Below are 7,175 nucleotides of genomic sequence, written 5' to 3'. Positions count from 1 at the left end.
TACAAAAAAGTTTTAGATTGAATTCTAAAGCAACTTTGAGTGGGTATGTGTTTTGTATCAGCATTTTTCCAAAATAGAAAAACAGTTATTTTCCAATATATACAAGTTTCAAATAACATATTCTGAAAAGTATACTGTTGTAAATGACCATCGTCGCCCATAATTAACTTTCATATTTAAAAACTAAAATAATAAGCTTCTAATAGCTTTATCCCCTGATTACTGGAATGCGACCTCCACCGGATGTCTTTCACAGTTGTGTGTGATGGCTGAAGTCTTCTCAACTCTTTTCCAAGAGGTGATTTTAGTGAGTTCAAGATATGCACTATGGCGTCTCGATGGGTTTTACCTAAGCCAAATAAAAGTAAGTATTTTGAAAAACAAACTTATTATTTATCACCTTTCTAATATTACGAATTTAATAAACTCACTCCATTCGAAATTTTCTAAATTGCATTTATAACACTAAAAATATATTAAATTGATTTTAAATTTCCGTTGTGACGAAAGAAGTTAAATTCTTTATACAAACTATTGTTTTCAATAGAGAGCTTTTTTTATCGAACAGTAGTGAAATTGCAACAACAAAAATTTTTATCATTTTTAATTAATTGAATTTTTGGCTGACTATAGAGCTGTTTTGACTTTTGCCAAATACTCATCGTCAGTGGTCTTGAAATTATTTCTTATATTTAATTATTTGTAAATAATTTTTTTTTTGAGACTGCAAATACCAAAGGCTTAAATTCACAACCTGCCAAGTTTGAAGCTCATGAGTGAGACAACTCATGAAAACCCAGACTTAAAATTTATTAGGTCCCTGTAAAACTTTAATTTGTACCATATATCTAATTGAATGTTTTCATTAACATGTGCACTACTCTACTACCCAACAACACCACACTCAATAAACTATTCATTCATAACGTGGTATGTAAATTATCCCTCAAAAGTACTTCACTGCACCAAACCCAAAAAAAAAAAAAAATAAATCGGACCAGTGTGAGCAAAAAGTTAAGCTCCAACACTAATTTATGCTCATATTAACCAAGTGGGGAATGGGTACAACAATAATAAAGATAACGACAATGACAAAATACTCCACAACAACAACAATAATATCAACAACAACGTAATGTGTCTTTAGGGACGTATGGTACTCGCATAATTTCGAACACCGAATGTGGGCATCGTCCATTGTATCGAAGCATGACAATCGAGTTTGACAGCTCAATGAAGCTGAAATCATTGTGGTGCAAAAATTATGCTGGATACCATCAAAAAATACAACACTACCAGAACTAAACAGGAGCAACAGACAACAACAAATGGTTCCATATGTATATATATATATATATATATATATATATATATATATTGTGTTTGTTGCATATTCCCGGATAAGTGCTACAGCATCAATTTCATTGTACAACTGCACGTCGTCAATAATGGTTTCGATTTCAGTGTCAGAGTCAGAGTCAGTGTCAGGTGAGTATATATTTTGACAATGTCATTTGTGCGCTGATAGCGGTGATGATGTTGCTGTTACTGTTGATGTTGGTGATGAGGTCTGTGTTGCTGATATGTTCATCGGCTGGTTGTGTGAATGTTGTGTGAATTTGACCAAAATGTTTTTGACATCATTTTTCAAGTAAGTTGAAGCCAAGAGAGCTCATTGTTTTAGTGCATCACTGGTGGGTCTGTTGTGCTCAGTCATTTGGAATGAATCTGTTAAGTGTGAATCTCATATTTGTTCAACAAAAAGGTAAACCATTAATGTGATGTTGGGAATGGTTTATTAGAATTGTTTTCAGCTTGATTTGCAGCAAAACTGAAATCATTTGGAGTTAGAGTTTCGACGCTAAACAATGGGAAAACATGTTAAGGATTCTTTACATTTATTTAGGTTAGTAGAGCATAAAGTGTACGAATACATGTGAAATTTATTTAAGAAATATATTTTATTTTTTTTGTACATAAAGAAGAGTTTAAAGACACTTACAATATCTCTTATACATAGGTATATACCCATATATAGCTAGTAGTGATTTATCGCTGCAATCCTGTCAGTCTAAACTAAAAGTTATTACACATTTACGTATTGGTAGCATGTTGTGCTAATAATCAAATTAAAATTGTGTCTAGTCTTCGATAGAAGCATACATAGAGGCATATGTTGTAAGCTACCATAGCATACAATGGAGCACTCATGCCGAGTGCAATATATTTATTAATAGTGACAGATAACAGAGGGAACTGCGAACGACAATATTGCAATCAAGAACATAATTCAATTAAATTGAAATTGCAATAGATTTTCAGTGGCTGTGTTGTTGCACAGTGAAATCATTTAGAAATCAGTAAATTGTGCTGCACAAACTTCATTCTGCCAACATTAAATGGTCAGAAGCAACTCCATTAAATATGGTCTCTTGCCACATGTGTCCATTTGCTCCGTTTGGGTTTTGGGCACTTAATTGCAATGTAAATTACTTTGTAGTATCAGAAAATGAGTTCATAACCGTAACCACAAATTCATAAAGCACAATTTAAATTTAACTAACACTCAAATATTAATTCATATTAATAAATATTATTATTTGAAAAATGTTTATTTATTGTAATTGATAGACCAGACATACTAAATGTTTGCGAATAGAGAAAGAGTAAAGAGATAGAGTAAAAATCTAACAAAAATGCTGCTCAAAACGTATCCTGATTTTGTTGTTTGTTAACTACTCCTTAAGTAATAGACCTTATTCAAAAATTTTTTTGTTATGTTGGTACATCCTTTCTTGACATATGGTACAAATTTGAGCGCCATCTGTCAATTAGTTTGTTTACAGCAGCTGTTAATGTGAGACTACCTCAAGTGCATTTAGCGATTTTTAATATGGAAAATTCTTGTTGTACCTGATTTTTTGACCAAACACAGCACCACTGTCATCGCTCAGGCACCATATTCGCCAGATCTGGATCCGTGCGACTTTTTCCTGTTCCCGAAACTCAAATTGCCCCTTCGTGGTAAGCGTTTTGAGTCGATTGAATCGGTAAAAGAGAATCCGCTGAAGGAACTAAAAGCCATACCTTCACGGGCCTACGAAAAGTGTATGGAAGATTGGGTTAAGCGTTGGCATATGTGTATCACTTCAAAAGGAGCATATTTTGAAGAAGATAAAATAAATTTGGAATAAAATTAGAATTTGTGTTTCATTTACAAAATCCGAGTACTTTTTGAGCAGAAGGTATACAGCGTAAAAAGTACTTCACAAAAAGGTATATACTTTGAGCCACTAGAACTTCTGAATTAAACAAAGTAAAATAAGTAATTAGATATCAAAAATTGAAATATATTCAAATGACGAAGTACGAATAAAAGCTATATCAGTATGTATCATTAAATATTGAAAATTACATGTCCATGTTCAAATTCTATAAGTTTAGACCCTCAACATATACCACTATAGGAAATATTGAAGCTAGTAAGTAAAGCTTCTCTAATAAAAATTTGACATCAATTTAATGACATTTTAAATTAAAATCAACTAATAATTTATTATTCCATATATTACTTTCGAATCCTTTAAATTTATATACTCGTATTTCCTTCAAGTGAAATATTTAATAGACCATGAATACTGCACCAAATGCCCTGCAATAGACTTCAATGCACATTATTGATCATTTTGAAATGAACCACTCGAATTTTGGTTATTTTTTGTTATGGTCAGGAAATGAATGCGGATACATTAAAAGTTGAAAAGGAAATTTATTGCACAAGGAAACGAGAAATATTCGAACCACGTAATAATTCAGCCTTGAACTTTAAAGTTAGGTGATTCATATTCAAGAATATGAAGTACTAAATCAGCTAGTGAGTTTCAGTGGGTAGAATACATGTCTAAAATTCACATAAACAATATATTCAAAAATGTACATGGAAGAAATTAGGCACTTAATTAAAAGAGTTTATTTCTTCTTATAAAATGACTTCACCTTTCATTATCCTTACAGATAGTTTCTTAAAGTATTGATTAACACTATTATACGCCCCCTTTCCGTACAAAAGTTGCATTATAATTAACAGTATTAAACCATTAGAAAATTATCATATCAAGTACCTGTCACCTCTCCCAAGAATTTAATATCAGAAGAACACTATATGTGGCTTAATAATCAGCACCAATAACATCGAAACCATAAACAACATAATTCTCTTGAGCTTTTTCTTTGAGGAGAATAACGTACCAAATATCTTATTTTACCAGAAATAATCGATTACTCACAGTTGCCGAAAGACAAATTTAATTCAGATACTAAAATCTTTTGTGTATTATGATTTCAACCATTGGCTTCGTATATTGCTTTATTACTCTCAATAGAGGGTGTAAATAACACCTACGTACCACCTACATTGTTCACAGGTATAGTAGATATTTGCTATCTGTTCTCACTTTTTTGTGTTTATCTACAATTACTATTATTATTATCTGTAGACGAAGCTATTGTAAACCACCATCTATTGAAATCTTGTGTGTTATCCCTAGAGAAACTCCATTAAGCTGACTTGGTCAAAATAAGGAGATTTATAAATATAACAACGGGTTTTTGCTCAATGTGTTAGATCTCAACAGTAAGAACCAATGCTACGATGTTATAATTACCTAAGTATCTGTCCAAAGTGTATGTTCATGTAGCAAACTAGAGGTGACTCTCGTTTATATTATATTAATTTTTATTATATTAAGGGGACTATCGTAATGCTTCCCTGAGAAGAATTAAGAGCCAAATTGTATGATATCCTAAATCAGTGTAGTGGTGAAATGCATTAAACCTTTGAAAACAAAAAACATGTCACTACTAATGAAGAATCCTAATGGTTCCTTGAAAAGTAGTTGGTTTAAAGCTTGTATCCTATTTCTCTTAAAACAGTATAATAGTGAATTAGACCCTTGAAAAAGAAAACATACTATATAAGAACTAATCGCTAAACAAAATAAGACTGATGTAGTAATCTCATTTTCTGCAATCGTAAAACATAAGTAGAGCATATGTTTCACTTAGCCTTTTAGGATGTTCTGAGGTGCAAGCATCCTTCGTCGCCAATAATTTATACTGTATGCTATGTTTTCAGATACTAAGGCAAGTAAATATCTATTTTTATGTTACGAATTAGTTCTGCATAAAATGATATTCCGTCCCTAACAAAAACTTAGCAGTAAGAAAATGGTATATTAGCCCCCTTTGCTGTATGTGTAGATCAAGGGAGGCCAACTCTCTTGACTCCCTTAAATACACAAAAAACACTGTAAATCTCCGAAAAAAAATATTTTTCTATATTAAGAAAAGAAAAGAAAACTGTCCCTATAGTTTACATCCTAAACCACGGATCCTAAAGTTCATTGCTCCATTAATGTATTTATGTCACTAAGTTTAAGAAATTATAGATAAAAAATTAAAAGTTGAATATATGTTTTAGATAAAAAAACATTGTTTAATATAGATAAGGTCGTTTATACTTAAACTTTAAATATATATATGTATATTTATTTGAGTATATTAAATACAATATAGTGACTTGTACTCACTGAAAGCGTTTGACAGAATTCCATAAATACTTTGGGTTACTGTTACTATTCACGTACAATTAAAGATGACTTTTGGTTTTTGTAAACCCAGTTGGTTACTATGTATCTATATTGCAAAAGTGATTTTCATATGTGGTCCCACCATATGTATATTAAAATTATTATATATTTTTGAGTATGGAAATACTATCTTAGTTAATATAAATTGAAATAAATATATTGAATTTATTCTGCAATCTCATAACTTTGTTTTATCAAAGAGTTGGCATTTGAATAAATACCATAATCGATCATTGTACTATAATCAATCATTGATTAATAAGATTGTTTATGCTGCCCGCGACAGCTAGAGACCAGAGTCCAAAAAAATCCATAACTTTGAGATACAAAATTTCCAATTTTAAAAAAAAATGCTAAATCTTTAACTTTAAAATTTGAAATGAAAATCACAAAATTCATATGGTTGAAGAACCAGAATTTTTACGACGTGGTGCGCATATTAAGTTCCTAAAGTTTTGGTATTTGCAGTTAAGTGGTTCCTTACTTTCAAGTGGCAATATAAGGTTTTGGCTAGAAAATATCAAGATAAAGTAATTAGTAAATATTTTTATCGAATTATTTGTGTTTAACCGGTAAAGAGAAAACAATTTGTATCTAAATACCGAGCTTTCGCGATATCAGACATTTCACTTGAACTCTGCAGCAATGCGGCAAAGTCGATTTTAATTCCTTTACTGCTTTGCGTACGATACGCTCAAGGGCTGAACTTCTGAGTACTCGCACGAAAGCGGTAAAGCGGTAAAGTATGGAATTTGTGTGGCATATGCACGAGTTTATGTAGCCTACTAATTTTATCAGTAAAGTGCTTTGAAATTGCGTTTTAATTTAAATAAAATAATAAAATAAATTTAAAAAATAACTATATTGAAATTTTGATTCAATAACTAGCAAATTTAGTCATGATATGTCAACTGAACTAAATCGTTAGAGGCTTTCGTAAAGATCTCAGCATATAACTTAGCATAAATTCAGTAGATATAACTGCACTTTATTGACTTCTGCATAACGTCTGCATAACAATCATTTCCATATTATTCCATCCTCATTGGTGTAGCTGTAGAAATAAATGGACATAATATTTAAAGTTACCAAATGACTTCAAGTTATCTCATACGATAGAGATATATAGAAGAATGTAATGCAGAAACAAAAGCTTATAATATCAAAACATCACATAGACAGTATCTTTATATAAAAAATATGAAAATCATCTACATGTAGGTAACCCATCTTTTAGATCACTTTTAGCCGTGATAACGAAACCTAAAAAGGGCTTTAAACTATTATAGACGACCATAACATACTATTTATTGCCGTAAGTTCTTAGTTATATATGTACTAGACAATATCTTTATATAAGAAATAAGAAGATCATCTACTTGTAGGTAACTCATCAGTTTTAACCATGATGACGAAACCTAAAGAGGGTTTCAATTTCATTTCATTTGCTTTTATGCGCCAATATTTCAAACATTGTCATGTATGATCAAGACCAGCTTAGGAGAAGCTACTACAGAGGGATCGCTC

This window comes from Teleopsis dalmanni, chromosome 2 (assembly GCF_002237135.1).
Source record: "Teleopsis dalmanni isolate 2A chromosome 2, ASM223713v2, whole genome shotgun sequence".
Lineage (NCBI taxonomy): Eukaryota > Metazoa > Arthropoda > Insecta > Diptera > Diopsidae > Teleopsis > Teleopsis dalmanni.
The sequence above is the reverse complement of the archived record's forward strand: the minus strand, read 5'-3'. Positions refer to the sequence as shown.